This window comes from Gracilinanus agilis, chromosome 3, assembly GCF_016433145.1.
Source record: "Gracilinanus agilis isolate LMUSP501 chromosome 3, AgileGrace, whole genome shotgun sequence".
Taxonomy (NCBI): domain Eukaryota; kingdom Metazoa; phylum Chordata; class Mammalia; order Didelphimorphia; family Didelphidae; genus Gracilinanus; species Gracilinanus agilis.
Window position 1 is genome coordinate 322,712,041 of NC_058132.1, and position 17,790 is coordinate 322,729,830.

A 17,790-nucleotide genomic window follows, 5' to 3' on the forward strand; every position below is an offset into this window, starting at 1 on the left:
TTGCTCACTTTCTAATTTTTTGAGTTGCATGCCCAATTCATTGATCTCTGCCCTCCTTAATTTGTTAATATATGCACTCAAGGATATAAATTTCCCCCTGAGTACTGCCTTGGCCTCATCCCACAGAGTTTGGTAGGATGTCTCATCATTGTCATTTTCTTCAATGAAATTGTTGATTGTTTCTATGATTCCTTCTTTGACAAATTGGTTTTGAAGAATCATATTATTTAATTTCCAATTAGTTTTTGATTTTCCTGTCCAGGTACCCTTACTAATTATTATTTTTATTGCATTATGATCTGAGAAGTTTACATTTATTATTTCTGCTCTTTTGCATTTGTTTGCAATGATTCTATGCCCTATAACATGGTCAATTTTTGTGAATGTGCCATGTGCAGCTGAGAAGAAGGTGTATTCCTTTTTGTCCCTATTTATTTTTCTCCACATATCAACTAAATATAATTTTTCTAGGACTTCATTCACCTCTCTTACCTCTTTCTTATTTATTTTTCGGTTTGATTTATCTAGATCTGACAGAGGAATATTTAGATCTCCCACTAGTATGGTTTTACTATCTATTTCCTTCTTGAGCTCTGCCAGTTTCTCCTTTATGAATTTGGATGCTATGCCACTTGGTGCATACATACTGAGCAGTGTTATTTCCTCATTTTTTATACTGCCTTTAATCAGGATGTAATGACCTTCCCTGTCTTTTTTAATCATATCTATTTTTACTTTGGCTTTGTCAGAAATCATAATAGCCACTCCTGCCTTCTTTTTCTCATTTGACACCCAAAAGATTTTGCTCAAATCCTGAACCTTAAACTTGTGTATGTCCACCCGCCTCATATGTGTTTCTTGTAGACAACATATGGTGGGATTTTGGTTTCTAATCCACTCTGCTATTTGCTTACGTTTTATGAGCGAGTTCATCCCATTCACATTCAGAGTTTTAATCATCAGTTGTGCATTTGCTGACATTTTCGAATCAGCCCCTATTCCTACCCCCTTTTTCCTTATACTTTTTCCTTTAAAACCAGTGGTTTGCTATTAAGACCCTATCCCTTATCCCCTCCCTTGATTGACTTCCCTTTCTACCCCCTCCCTACCCCTTTTTGTTTTTAAAGGCCTTATGAATTCCCTCCCCCTTCTCCCCTCCCTTTTTTTGACCTCCCCACTCCCCTGCTCCCCTTGGTTTATCCCTTCTAAATTTCTCAGAAGGGGTAGATAAGAGTTTTATGTCCCAATGGATAGTATAGCTACTCTTCCCTCTCTGGGTTGATTACACTGCGAGTAAGGTTTGATTATTACCTCTTAATGCTGTCTTCCTCTCCTTCTTATAATATTATTTGTCCCCTCTCCCTCCCATGCCCTCTTTGTGTGTAATAGAATATCCTATTTTCTTATTCACTCAAGTTTCTCTTCGTTTCCCCTGCTATTCACCCCCTCTTTCCCATCCCCCATGTCATTTTAGATTATTTAGTGTTCCACCATCACCCTGTGAATTTTTCTTCTGATTACTATAATAGTGAATATTATAATAGTGAATAGAGTTCACTACAGAGAATTATACATAACATTTCTCTACATAGGAATAAAGATAATTAGATCTCACTGAGGCCCTTAAAAAGGCAAATTTAAAAATTATAAGTTTTCTTTCTTTCCCCTCTCTATCTTATTTACCTTTTCATGTTTCTCTCGATTTTTGTGGTTGGATATCAAACTTTCCATTTAGCCCTGGTCTTTTCTATGCAAATACCAGGAATTCTTCAATTTTGTTGAATGCCCATACTTTCCCCTGGAAATATATAGTCAATTTTTTCATAATATTTTTTTTTAATTTTAAACCTTTAACTTCTGTGTATTGACTTATAGGTGGAAGATTGGTAAGGGTAGGCAATGGGGGTCAAGTGACTTGCCCAGGGTCACACAGCTGAGAAGTGTCTGAGGCCGGATTTGAACCTAGGACCTCCTGTCTCTAGGCCTGGCTCTCAATCCACTGAGCTACCCAGCTGCCCCTATATATAGTCAATTTTGATGGGTAATTGATCCATGGTTGCAGGCCCAGCTCTCTTGCCTTTCTGAATATCGTATTCCAAGCCTTGCGATCTTTTAGCGTGGAAGCTGCCAGATCCTGTGTGATCCTGATTGGTGCTCCTTGATATTTGAATTGTTTCTTTCTGGCTTCTTGTAAGATTTTTTCTTTTGCTTGGAAACTCTTGAATTTGGCAATTATATTTCTGGGTGTTTTCTTTTCTTGATTGAATGTCTCAGGTGTTCTATGAATCCTTTCAATGTCTATATTGCCCTCTTGTTGTAGGACTTCAGGGTAATTTTGCTGAATTATTTCTGTTAATATGGAGTCCAGGTTTCTATTAATTTCTGGTTTTTCTGGAAGACCAATTATTCTCAAAGTATCTCTTCTAGACCAATTTTCTTGGTCTGTCACTCTCTCATTGAGATATTTCATGTTTCCTTCTATTTTTTCAGTCTTTTGACTTTGTTTTACTTGTTCTTGTTGTCTTGAGAGATCATTAGTTTCTAATTGTTCAATTCTAGCCTTTAGGGATTGGTTTTTGGCTATAACCTTTTGGTTTTCGGCTATGATCTTTTGATTTTCGGCTGTAATCTTCTCGTTTTCGGCTGTAATCTTCTGGTTTTCAGCTATAATCTTATGGTTTTCGGCTATGATCTTATGGTTTTCGGCCATAATCTTCTGGTATTCCTTTTCAATCTGGACATTTCTGGTGTTCAATTTGCTTATCAGTTCATTTGGTTTCTGAGCCTCACTTTCCATTTGCAAGATTCTATCTTTTAAACAGTTATTTTCTTGCCATATCTCTTCCATTTTCCTCAAAATCTCAGTTTTGAACTCTTCCATAGCTTGTGAGGAGTTTTCCTTAATTGAGGAGGGTCTGGATACTTGTTTGTTCTCCTCCTCTGTTTGCTTGGTTGTCTGGATTTTCTCTGTGTAAAAGTTGTCGAGTGTTAAACACTTCTTTTTCTTGTTGTTAATCTTTCTCTTCTGAACTTCCTGAGACTGGGTAGCCATTGTTAGCCTAGCAGCTTCTCAGGTTTATCCTTGAGCTCAGGGTCTGTCTGCGGTCTTTTGGCTCCTGAGGTCTGAGTTCTGGTTTTTCCTAAGGTAAAGCCCCCTGGTTGACCCCCTTGCTTGATCCTCTGCAGGAGGTTTCTTTACAAGTCTCAGGGCGCTGCTTCCACAGTAGTATACCCGTCTGCACTGGTTCCCCACTCATGGTTTCAGAGATTTAGCTCGTGGCTGTGTCTGCCTCCACCCATGCCTCCGCCAGTGCCTGCACTCTGAGCCCGTGCTCTGCGTCCTGAGTCCATTCTCTGCGGCCTGCTCCCACGCTCAAATTGTGTGTGCGTTCGTTAGCTTTTTGGGGTCCTAAATCTTGCTACTCTCAGGAACAGGCCCCGGAGCTGCCAATGACTCGATGGGTGCCCCAAACTTGCTCTATTTCTTTTTCGCTGGCTTCGATGCTATAGGTGTTGTGTGTGGAAGGGTTGGGGGTGGGGTGGTTGCTCAGCCCGTGATTTAGTGAGAGCTGTTTCACCCCTTTATAGCATGGAAATGCCTCGATTCCACGTACCTTCCACACTGTGCCCTGTTGTGGGGTTCCTCTGTTCGGCTGGACTTGTTTTTATGTCCCCTTGAGGAGTTTTGTGTTTTTCGGTCAGGAGAGGTTAAGAGCTGCTTCTTACTCTGCCGCCATCTTAACCCGGAACCCCTCAATAAGATAACTTTTTGATCATTTAATTGGGGTGGCATTTAATAAGTAGATTAGCTTAAATAGGATTGTTATTGTGATTATATTGGCTCTGCTTACTCATGAACAATTAATATTTCTACAATTATTTAAATCATATTTTTGTATCAAAAGTGATTTGTTATTGTGTTCATGTAGTTTCTGGATTTGTTTTGGGGATTACACTCTTAAGCATTTTATTCTGTTTTGGTGATTTAAAATAGTTATCTTTTCTTAAAGAATTTTGCTGGTGATATGTGGAAAGCTGATTTTTATGTGGGTTTATATTATATCCTATTGCTTTGATAAAATTATTGAAAATATTTTTAAAAAATAAAAAGAAAGCATTTGATTCAGAAGAACAAAGTACTACTCGTGTTGTGATATACTGAGTTCTGGATAAGAAAAATAAATTTATTGATCAGACTAGGAATAACCAATAAATTAATTGGTCAGTTATCTCTATAGGTAATCAAAAACAATTTCATTCAGCATCTTGAGTCATTGTTACAATTTTGGAAGATCATTATTCAGTCCTCACAAGACATCTCTAACATGGATACCTAATGAGGAAAAGGGCTTATATTTTCAATTCTTTTCCTGATATTTATCTCATGAAAATGGAGAAAATCATTTTCCTGATGAAAGGTTTCCAATATCCTATCTGAACCAAATGAAGAAATCAGATTATGATCATTTAAGATTGACTTTCCTCTATCCATTCCAATGAAGGACTCAAGGACATTGCCATGCTAGACATACTTGGCCTAAAGTAGTTTTTGTTTACTAGGCAAGTAGAGCTTATATATTCTCAATCTTAATTTTCCCAATTTTACAATTTGCTCTGGGGGCTGTGAATGGGAGGGCATTCATCAGATGCCAGGACAAACCAATCAGAAAACACTGCAAAATGGTATCAAATCAACTGCATATTTTTATGCCACAGTCAATAGGGCAATAAAAAATCAAAGAAGGGAGGAATCATTATGATATAGAGTGCTCAGGAAATGCTTCACAGAGGGATTGAACTTTAGTTGGACCTTGAAGAATTCATAAATTCATAGGATTTGAATAGGTGAAGAGGAATAGGAGGAATATATTTTTTTATTTAAGGTAAAGGTCATGGCTTAAGTAAAATCAGGAAGGCTAAAATAAGCACAATATATTTAACGGGGTGATGACAATGATGGTAAGAAGATGGTAAGAAGACCAGACTAACTATGATAGTGAGAACATTTTGGATAAGACTGGGTGGTAATGTTGATTAGAATGTGATATGTTTGAAGGGGCTAAAACAACTAATATGGAAAATGACCCAAATTTATGACATTTCTCTTTTCCTTGCTTCTATCATCCTTTCTTCCTCCCTCCCTCCTTTGATTCCTTACTTCCTTTCTATCTCTTTTTTCTTCCTCCCTCTCTCCCTTTCCATTTTCCTTCCTTCTTTTCTTTCCCTTTTCTCTTTCTTTCTTCCTTCCTTATATTCTTTTCTTTGTTTCTTTCTTTGTCCCCCTGAGCAATTCAATCCTAATAACCATTCTGTTGGGTTTTTTTAAGGCTATAATGGAGGAAGAAGCATTTAGAGAAAGCAAAGTAGAAAGAAATGATTTTCAAATGACAGATAGGGGATGGGGAGCCATTAGGGTGGAATGACATTTGGTAATGTCACATAGTGAAATGAGCATTAAAGACTAGACTTCTAGTTCTAGCTCTTCCATTAACTAGCAGTGGAATCTTAGGTCAGTCACTTCCCTGCCCTTGTAGACTTTAGTTTCTTGGTCAGCAAAAAAAGGATGCTGGGCAAAATAATCTCCAAGTGTTCGTGCAACTCAAATATTCTGGTTCTGTTTTTCAATTCCTTCCAGCAGCTGTTTTTATATTTTCCAAAAGAAAACCAATTTCCCTATGCTGTTTTTCTTCTGCATCCCCACTTTAGCCAGAACCCCTGCTTGTGAATTATGCAAACTGCATTTGCCACCCAAGGTGAGGCTAATTAAAATGCTAAATGTGACTTTAAATGGAGTGTCTACCACCACTTCATCTTGTTACATATCACAAAGATTGCTTGCTTAACGCAAAGCATGCTTCCTGCTGGGAAGCAGCCATCTGTGGTACTAGACAACAGAATTTCATGCCCGGATTTCAAACACATGCCATATTTAACAGTGATTAACAGATAGACCGAGCAGATCATTTTTAAAGGCACATGACAATTATTAAGCAAAATGGTAACCGATTAATGAGATTAATTGAGTGGTAGAATTTGTATGGGAAAAAAATACTACATGTCTGAATGTTTTTCTGCTTACAACTTTTCACTAGCATAGCTTTATAGTTCTAGTCTCCACTCCACTTTTGGTTGTTAATGAACTTAAGGAAAGGTGTTCCTCCACAGGGTACTTTGCAGAACCTTCAGCAAATAAAAATCACTGGGTTGGAAGGAGCCTTAGAAATCATTTGGAACTACCTCATTTTATATTTGAGGACACTGAGGCCCAGAGGAGTTTAGCTAACTTTTCATGGTAGCATGTTAGCAAGTGACTGAGCTCGAGGCTTTGAATCATGGATTTTTAAGGCTACATTTAATTTATGTTCTTTCGACTCATTTCTCTTGCTACAATTTGGTGGGAAAGTGCATAGAAGTTGAAATTCCCTACATGAAGATTAGGAGCTATCATACACACATATCCTAGATGCAGTCTAATGTCACTAAAATCAAAGAAGAAAATGGGGTTAGTTGTCTTTGTAAACCATCAAACTACAATGAGTGAGTGGATCTGTTGTTGTTTTTTTTTTTTTTTCTAGATTCACACAAACACACACACAGAGCAATTAAAAGAATTGGCCATATGTTTCGGGGTGGTATAAAATGCAATTTCCTTAAGGTCCAATAATCAATCAGGGAGTATTTATTAAGTACCTTCTATGTGCTAAGCACTATTCTAGGTGCTGAGGATACAAATACAAAAATAAGAGTACCCCTTTCCTTATTTTTAAATTCTTAAATTAAATTAAATTAGATTAAATTATACTAGGGTGGGAGGAAAAGGGGGAAAGAGTATACAACACTTTCACAGATAAATACTGGATATTTACAAAATCAATACAAAGTGATTAAATGGGCACAATCAACTGGGAAATCATAAAAGGTCAACGGTATGAGTTTTGAAAGGAGCTAGAGAATCTAAGAGGCTGAGATGAGGTGGGGAAAAGCATCCTAGACAAAAGGGACACTGAAAAGGCTGCTACAAAGACTTGGAAGTGAAAGATGTAATATGGTGAACAGCAAATACCTTATTTGGCTACAGCATGTGAGGAAGTACAGTGTACAACCAGCCTGGATATGTAGACTAGAACCAGATTGTAAAAGGATTTAAAAGCCAAACAAGAATTTATTTTTTAAATATTAGATATTATAGGAAAATATTGGAGCTTTTTTGAGCAAGGGAGAACCATGGTCAGACCTTTGTTTTAGGAATGTGAATGGTGATTGTAACGAGGATGTGTTGGGGCTAGTAAAGGGGAACGGGGAGGGAAAAATATTTGTCCAGGATCAACTATATACCAGGCACTGGGCTAAGTACTTTACAAATGTTATTTGATTTGATCCTCACAACAATCCTGTTAGATAGGTATGAGGCAGGGAGAGACAGTAGGCATAGACAATTTAAGAATATATTACAACCATTCAGGTGAGAACTGATTAAAGTTTGAACTATAGTGGCTACAGTGCTATGTTGGTGAACCTATGGAGCCTGCCAGAGGGGGCTGCTCCCCTCCCCACCCCGCTCTTACCTGAGGACATTTCTCCCATCACCCTCCCCTCTGCCCAGAAGCCCAATGGGAGCATGTCCTCCCTCTCCTGTCTAGGGTAAGGCGAGGGGCTCACATGTAGTGTGAGGGTTGAGATTTGGGCACTCAGTCTCTAAAGGGTTCACCATTACTGCTTTAGTGTTATTAGACAGAAAGGGAAAAATGGGAGGAATGCTGAAGTGCTAGAACTGGCAACACATGGCAACTGAACACGGGATACAACAACAAAGAACCAAACATGATTAAAAGGACAGTTAAGCATAATTGCTAAATATAAATGTAGCTAAAGATATAAAGATGATAGATATAAGTATAGATATTAATATGTAGATATAGATGAACTTCACTTATGTCCAAGTCTATTCAAATGGTTTGGGACTAAAGTATATTTTCACAAAAGAATCAGAAAGACTATGTGGAGATTTAAGTTAATATTCAATAACTAAGTATTATATATTATAAAGTTTTATTAATAATAAAATAACAAAAAACTAGAGTGAAGAAGGTGCTAAACTCACTTCAGCTATGCTCATGAAGAATAGAGAGAGAGAGAGAAGGAGGAGCTACAGAATTTATATAAAACATGACCAGGCAAATATAGACAAAAGGAAAAGCATTGTAGGTAATAGAGAAAGGAAGTTTGGGTAATGTAGTTTTTAGGGATTCAAGATATTTCTAACTATTCTACTAGTAGTATCTGAAACAGTAGGTCTTTACCATGGTCTATTTCAACTGACAATCAAAGCAAAAAATTCAGTCGAAAAAGTCCCTGGAACTTCACACATAAAGGTCTTCAAGCCCTAGTAAGAAGAGGAAGGGAGTAAATGATGATCTTATGAAAAGGTGCCCTCAGACATCACTCCTCCTAGCCAATATGGGGCCCTGTCACCTCTACAAGTGGCCATCTTGAAGGACCATATCAGGTTGGAGAACAGAGGTAGATTCTCACTCAAGAATATCTGATTGGATTCTCATCTCTGGAGTCATAATCAAGAAAACATAGTCAAGAAGATCAATGAGGTTCCAGTTATACAGGCATGGTAATGGACATTTCCATGGAATTTTAGAGGTAGGAAAAGGGGGCATTTGGTAGAAGGAAAAAGAAAGTGTGCCCAAAGAAGGAGATAAAAAGCCAAGAATCATCCCCACAAAAAAAATAGGAATTCTTTTATATGCCAGGTAAATGAAGCAAAAATAAAAAATAAAATCAGCCACAGCAGTACTTTGCAATTAGAAGCAACTGACTTCTATATGATAAAATACCCATAAAGCCCCTGAAATGCAGGCCAGTTTGTTTGCAACCCTAATGTGAATCCATCACTGAGAGACCAAGATCTCTTTAATCTGTCCATGCAGAGCAATAATAACATAACAGCCCATGGTTTTCCCCAAGAGGATGTCACTTGCTGGTAGGGTTTAATAGAGGTGCTCTGACTGTATCAGAAACCTTTCAGTAAATTTAACTCCATCAGGCATACCTGGAGCAGAGCTTGATGAAGGAAAAAGGACATTGAACTTTAAATCAGAAGACTTGTACTCATTGCCACTTTGTTAGCTGTGCTAGTCATTTATCTTCCTTCGGCTTGTCTCCTCTGGGCAGGGAGGGGAAGAAAAGGTGGAGAGAATACTATTATGCTTTCATTCCTCTAAGTTTGATTATTAAGAAAGTACTCACAAACTATGAAATGTGATATGTCAACATATAGTCATTGAAAGCTAGATTGGAGACCAGGAATATGAAACTTAATTTATGTAAAGATGTGGGGGACAAGAATCTTCTTCAGAGCTATTTTATCACTCAATTAATACTGTTAATCTGTTAAACAATTATTTTGTTTAATTATATACTTTATTTACCTTTTTTAAATGATCTGTACTATTTTCTGTTAATTGCTGTTAAATATGGCATGTGTTTGAAACTGAGTGTGAAGCTCAGTTGTCTGGAACCACAGATGGTGACTTACTTACCAGCTCTGTGCATCACAGAGAGGGACCCTCTTCCTCCTCCCACAGATGACTTGATAGATCATCAGATCACCGGTAAAAGAAAAAACCAAAAATATTTTGTTGTTTCAGGTTTGTGTACAGAGCACTACACTAGAAGCTGGGGGAGATAATAATTTGCATAAGGCACAGCCTGTACCTTACTGTTATTTTTTTAAAGTTTATTATTTAGTCAGTTAGTTTAAACCCAGCCTCAATTATCTACTATGTTACCCTGGGTAAGTCACTAAACCTCTCCACCTCACTTTCCTTCTCTGTAGAATGGGGATAATAGTAGCATCTGCTTATTATAATTGCTATGAAAATCAAATCAACTAACATGTAAAGTTCTATATTAAATGTTGACTATTGAGATTTTGAGGAAATTGAAGCTGAGAGCTTAGGTGATTTGCCTAGGTTCACATAGCTAGTAAGTGTCTGAGAGAAGAGGTGGGCTCGGTATTCCTGACTCCAAGTTCAATACTATCTCTACTATTTCACCACTTCTTCTCTCTGAATTATATTTATACTTCAAAGTTGAGCTTCTTTGCAGGCGTTCATGACATTTTCCCCAGAGAGGAATGACTTAGGGGAGATGTCATTGCTGTTTTTGAAGGCTTGTCAGCTAGAAGAGAAATTAAACTTATTCTATTTGGCTCCACAGGGTAGACCTAGGAGCAACTGGGTAGAAACTACAAAGGGGCAAATTTAGGATTGATTTAAGGAAAGTTTTCCTTGGAAATAAAATTTTTCAAAACGCAATGGGTTGCCTATGGAGGTTCCCTGTCATTTGGAATGTTTAATCAAAAGCTGAATAACCATATAATAAACATTCTTTTTCAGGCCTACATGCTGAAATAGATGTCTACTGAGGTCCTGTCCAACTCATTTCAGATCTTATTCTGTGACAGTCTTATTAATTTTTAATTCTCCTTTACTTCAACGACAGCTTGCACTGCTTAATTCTAGTTAATTCAATTCAAAAAACATTTTAGTAGATCTTTGTTCTCCTCAATGTGGGCATTCCCTTTAAAAGCACAGACCCCCCACCCATCTTTACTTCATACTGTGGGACTCCACTTGTCTAGATCAGATGTGAAATATCATCTGATATTCTTGTACCTGGGACCAGACATATATTTGGCAAACATACAGCTCCCTCTTTTATGTTTTGATTGATATTAATAATCATAGGATTATTGAATAAATGTATCTCTATCCCATCTTTCAAGAAATTTTGTAAGATTTTGACACATGTGGGACATACTTTGATGGAGGAGAATATTTTAGGTAGCATTTGGTCTTATCAACAAAAACGTGTTTTCAGTCAGCAAATGATAAGCATAGTGACATCTTATATTCAATTCTTCATCTTTCAGTCAATTTATTACTATAAAGATATTTCCTGCTATAGAATATTATTTGTGAAAGCCAAATTGTTAATGTTCTTGTACCTTTGTCAAAGATACCTTCAATTCAAGCAAAGATCATTCAACCCCATGGAACAAGATGCCCCCTTGCTGGGTACCCCAACTTTTCCCCTACTTTCCTGTCTCCTACTATGTGTTGTCTCCTATCTTTAAATTGTAAGCTCCTTCTGGGCAAAAATTGTCTTTCTTTTAATAATTATATCCCCAGCCCTTAGTACAATGTCTACAGCATAGTGTATGCTTAATAAATGTTTACTAAATTGGATTGGATATGAAAGAAATAGTGTGGGTTGAAAGCTGGCCTCAAAGCCAGGAAGACTTGGGTTTAAGTCCCATTTCTGATATGTATTTTTTGTGAGGCTCTGACCAAGCCATTTAAGCTTTTGATATTTTAGGCGCTTCTCTAAGACTATACATGGCACAGAAGAGGGAGGGCTTCATTGGTAGATGACATATCCACAACTTGGTCTTTCCTTTCCCAAAAGTGTCAAACAGCCCTCAGGACTCAGAGTATGTCCCCAATCAGATTAAAATGCAATTGGAAAATATTTGACAAAATAGATAAAAACACAGTAACATATAAATAAAATTGCATTTCAACACTTGAGTTTGTACGGGGGCCTGGGGAGATCCTTCTATATGGATTTCTGACCCTTTTTCTATTTGAGTTAAACACCATTGTTCTGTACTAGTGAAATCACAGATGAAGTCTGGATCCCCTCTGTTTATGTATGCATGCATGCGTGCATGTATGTATGAGCATATATAAAATCATAGGCATGGGCTAGATAGGCTTTAAGATACTTTCCAACTCTATATCTGTGATTCTGTGGTCTTATGCATATGTTTTATTGTTCATTTATATGCATCTGTATGTGTTCATGTAAAATGGAGAGAAATGTCTTCTTTTCAATCAAGTCTCCACATTTCCACCTCTAAATAGGAAGCTTTTCTCTACAAATGCTCAGTTACCACCTGTCTATATTATGGAGAATTTTCATGTAAGCTGGATGGAAAATTCCAACATAACATTTTAAAACGCAGAGCAACCATCTCCCACTTTCAGTTGCTTCTCGATGCTTTGTCAGCATGCCATCACCGACCAAACTCCAAATATGGGAAGAGAGGAAGGAAGAGGGGGAGAGGTGTTGCCCTCAAGGTTTATGTGTTCATGGGAATTCTCAAGTGGGATTAGCAATAAACTCCTGAGATTGGTAAAGGGAGGTGCTGTATCAACAATGTTTTCATACAACGGATGGCAGAATGAAGTCCTAGGAACTGTAAACATAAGGGGCTCTAAGTTTGAATTTGGGAAAGATATAAGCAGGGTGCTGTGAGGGTCTTACATTTCTAGGAAGTCTCAGGACCCCACATTTACACTGACTTTACATCTTGGCCCATCATCTTGCCAAAGTCCCATATTCCAAGGCAGAATAAGATGTGTGTACTCTAGAGTGTGGACAAGTTTTGAAATTTGCACCTTAATATATTATTTATTCTACCAAAGGCCCTGATGCTTCACTGAGATGCGTACATTAGACTTGTCAAAAAAAACTATGCATGGATGAGAAAAAGTGGAGTTTTCTGTTTTGAAAAATGCTTCCATTTCTGGAGAGGCTATAGGAAAGCAGTTACATTCATGCACTGTTGCTGGAATTCTGAACTGGTACAGCCCTTCTGGAAAATAATTTAAAAATAGTTCCCAAAAGCTTTTAAACTGTGTATAACCCTTTGACCAAACAATAGTACTACTAGGCCTGTACCCAAAAAGGTCAAGAAAAAGAGAGAAAGGACTCATATATGCATAGATATTTATAGCAAGTTGTGTGTGTGTGCATGTGTGTGATGACAATGAATTTTAAATTGAGTGGAGGTGCCCATCAATTGGGGAGTGGCTAAAAAAGTTATGGATGATTTATGTACTGAAATACTATTGAGATATAAAAAAATGATGAAAAGTATGGTAACTGTGAAAACTTGTATGAACTAATGCAAAGCGAAGTGACTAGAACCAGGAGAATTGATACAAAGATAATATAAAGTCAAACAACTTTGAAAGACTTAGGAATTTTGGTTGGTACAATAATTGACCTAATTCTATAGAATTAATGATGAAATGTTATAGGGAGCCATGCCTTTATATGATTTTTTGGGGTCCTGAGTGGCGTGGTGGCATAGGATGGTTAAAGCAGGAGAAAGAAAATGAGAACAACTAGACTAGTGGTTAGCCCATGCTGTTCCAAATTCTGTGGGCTTGGGAGTTTATTATATACTGGTTTCAAACAAAGAACACAGCTATGAAGGGGTAACAGATCATACATAACCCATTAAAGTCTAAAGAGTAAAGGTATAAGTACCAAGACAATGGCCAAATTCCAACCATCAATTAGTAGGGATAATTCTGGGAGAGGAAATATTTTTATGGAGATGCTCACTTATTGAGTTCTGTCTTCCAGGATTATAGGCACCTGGACAAATAAAGTCAAGACTAAAAGCGCCATACTTATCTGAGTATGCAGACTTATCTTAAGTAATGTTTGTTAGGGTTCAGGCTTCTTAATTATCAAGGAGAGGAATCATTAACTCAGAAGATGCTGGTCTGCCACTTCAAAGTTTTCCAATAGGAGTTCTAAGAAAGGTGGGGATCAAAACTGAGTCAAAAGAGGAGCCTCAGATTTTTATCTTAGATGGCCCATTCTGTCTGCATCCTGACATGCAGTGCAGAAAAATCATACACACAGTTTTACTTGCTGATGATTTTGTAATGGGATCCAGATAAAATATCTGTTACAGACTCTGTTTCTCTAAATGACTCCTAATAGCCTTCTCGGAGGGATCAAGGTGATTTTGGATTAACCTACCTGCTGGTACCAGAGCTTTTCGGGGCTCAGGTGACCAGAACCAAACACAAAGACTGCCTCAGTCTGGATTGGTCACGTAGGGAATCCAGATAACAGGCCCTAAATTTGATCCTATTTCTCCAAAGGCTTTAATACATCGAACGGCTTCCCACAAAATGTGTCATCTGCCTCCTAATAACTGATGGACTCATAGGAAAGATTGAGTCTTATGGTCTTTTGGCATAGCTAATGTAAGGATTTATTTTGCTTGACTGCACATTTTGTAACAGAAATTTTGTTTTTCTTGCTTTCTCAATATGGGTGGAATGTGGTAGGGAACAGACGAAAACTTGAAAATAAAAGAAAATTGAGAATTTTTTAAAATTTTGCATTAACAATGCATATTAAAGTATCTCTTGTATACACGTCCTGTACCTCATCATTAAATGATACACATCCTGTACATTTTTTTAAAAATAATAAATTTTAACAAATGTCTGACTTCCTCCCTAGACCTATGGTAGTCCTTCTACTAAGTCATTCAACTGCTTTGATGGAGAAATTACCATGATATCTTCCTGGTTATTAGATTAAAATCAGACTCCTCAGGCAATTACAACATTATTTGACCTCTTGTCTCCTAATACTCTATAACAGTGTTGGCAAACCTATGGCAGGCATTCAAGAGGAGGCTGCTCCCCTCTCCCTCTCCACCACTTCTGGGGACATATCTTACATGACCCACCACTCCTCTGTCCAGCAGCCCAATGGGGACGCTTCCTCCCCTGTCTAGGGTAAGAAGGAGGCTCACATGCAGCATGAGGGTTGCAGTTTGGGCACTGGAACTCTAAAAGGTTTGCTATCACTTCTCTATAATATAAATGGCTGCTATTCTCAGAAAGTTCTTACTTCTCCCAACTCTAAAACACACACACACACACACACACACACACACACACACACACACACACACACACACTTCCCATGGTGCCAGAGGATGAATGATGAAATATGTTGTCTGTGAAACATGGAGGTGTTAGAATTAATAGAAATATATATGATATATATAATATATATAATTAAAAGAATTTTAATAACTATAAATTAAAATAAATTTGTTTTGTTTTTTCCTACATTGGGATAAGTGGAGAGAGAGGGGAAAAATAGATTTTTCCCTTGGGTTTTTTTAATGGAGCAGTAGGAGGATATTCTAGATACATAAAATGTGACATGGACTTTTAAATGAAATAACTCCATAACTAATTTTATTTAACTAGTGTTATGTAAAGGATGGCAGCATGGAATCTCTGCAAAATACAGGGTCAGCCTCACCCAGAATTCCAGGGGACCCCCCTGGAGAACTTTGGGTGAGGGGACAGTTGGGAAGGGTTAGTCAGTTGCTTCTGGGGGTTAATGTGGGCAGATCACACTGCTTATTGCTCCTGACTTGGGGGTTCACCTCAGAGGGCCATTGTGGCTAAGCCATTGTGGTTTCTACTCAGGAGTTAGCCTGCTTAGTAGGATTAGTCCTTACCAACATCAATACAACAATTATTTAGTGATTTAGAAATTGGAAATATTCACTATTAGCAAGAGAGCCAGTTTAGCCAAGTGCCCATCACATATACACCCGTGGGGGGAAGGGCAGCTTCAACCTAACAGATCAGGGGTACCCTTTTTCCCTATCCAAACCCTAATTACCCCCTCTAGCTTCTCTCTTTCCTTCTTAATATAAGCTTTACCTTAAATATCTGTGCCTGGGAATTATTTGGGGATACTCACAACTCATAATTATCACCCAGCTTGAATCCACTCAGCCACCAGTTTTAAGAAGATCAGATCCAACCCGGCCTCAGCCACTTCCCAGCTGTGTGACCTGGGCAAGTCACTTGACCCCCATTGCCCACCCTTACCAATCTTCCACCGGGGACAATACACCGAAGTACAAGGGTTTAAAAAAAAAAAAAAAGAAGATCAGATCCATCTCAGTCCTCAACATTTAGATAACTAGCTTCTACTTATTCCTCTTTAAGACCTGTGGGGAATATAAGTTAAAGAAAGGGAACATCATTGGAGTTCAGCTTCAACAGAAACTTACCAGAAGTACCTTAGCCAGTCTCCATATCCCAACTGAAAATCAACTGCTTGAGGGGGAGGGGTTTGAGAGCCAGGAGTGTCAAACCCCCTCCCTTCTCTCTGAAGCCTCTCAGTAAGTGTCTGTGACTTGGTGGTAACTGGCCCTGGCATAATTATCTGCTTCCCCAAAATATCTGTTATTTATCAACATAATACTAGGGCAGGTAGGTAGCACAGCACATAAATTGCTGGGTCTAGAATCAGTGGAGGTTAAATCTAGTCTCAGACAGGTCCTAGCTGTATGACCCTGAGAAAATCATTTAACTCTATTTGTTTCAGTTTCTCCAATTAAAAATGGAGATAATGATGGCATTTATTGTGTTGTGAAAATAAAATGAAATAATACTTATAAACTGCTTAGGATAGGGCCTAGCATGTAGTTGGCTCTATATAAATGCTATGTATTAACTGTTTTATTTTATTATGACATTTCTTCCAAAGTGCAAGTAATCTATAAATGTTTGTAATGTAAAAGCAAAACATAGAAATCTCTTTTTAAAAAATATAAGAAGATGAATGGGCACTTAGGATAGCATTCTCTTCAAATAACTAGTCAACTTGCTCTAGAGTAATGTTTTTAGCTCAGAAGAGTTTGAAAGAAGGTCACCGGATTCTTCCATCCCTAGTGAGCAGTTATGTCATATCCCAAGACACCCTAAGACTCAGGGAGTTAACAGAGGATCATGGGTTCAATGACTGAAAGGCAAATAGCATCAGAAGATGAGGATAAAAAACCTGAGGGAGAAATTGGATTCTGAAAGGTAAAAGGTTAGTGTCTGTCTAGTTGTCAGGAAATTCTTAAGAAATCAGGTTCTTAGAATGATGAAAAGAAGAAGGATGCCAAGAATGCCAAGTTAAGGATATCCAATTCTGAAAGGAGAAGTCTAAGGAAGAAAGCCAGGCATCAAAAATATTTGACTTTTAAAGCCCTTTACAACCTGATGCCAACATATTTTTGCAGCCTTGTTCTAAAGGATTACTCACTTTCCCACACTCTACAGTTCAACCTTTCTGTTCCTTACACACAGTATTACATTTCCTATCTCTGTGTCTTTCATAAGCCACTTCTGATGCCTGGAATGGACTTCCTTGTCACACCCACACCTCGAACATTCACTTACTTTCTTACTTACCCAGGATGCCTTTCCTGATCTCTCTAGCACTAGTGTCCATCTTCCTTATTCACCATTTTACATTTATTTTGAATTTGTTCAGAATATGCTCATATATAGATGTTGTCTCTCACAATAGAATAGAAACTCCTTGAGAACAAGAATTGCTTCACATGTTACTTTTTTGTATCCCCTTAACCTGGAACAGTCAGTGCCTAGCACATATGTGCTTAGTAATTTTATTAATAATTTATTAAGTAAATAAGTACCTCATAAATATTGATTGGTAGATGTAAAACACAATAGAGAAATTGCTTTGAGATAAATGACAACTAAAGACTCCTGAGACAATAAAGTCTAATGACTAGTTTGTATTTTGAAGGTTGCTCCCCTGTGACCTCTGGTTCTTAAAGGCGATTGCCTCTAGTTGTCCAGGTTGGTCCTGACATATAAGGCAAGAGGAGCTACCTTGGTAATCAAGATAAACCACTTAAAGTTAGAGATGGTGACATTTTTGCATTTTTTTGATCTCCTAGCACTTAGCACAGTGCTCTACACAAAGTAGAGTCTTATTATATGTTTGTTTAATGAAAGAATGAATGTGGATTGAATAAAATGATTTTTTTTTACATTTATTAATATTCATTTTTAACATGGTTACATGATTCATGCTCCTCCTTTCCCCTTCAACCCCCCCCCCCCCCCC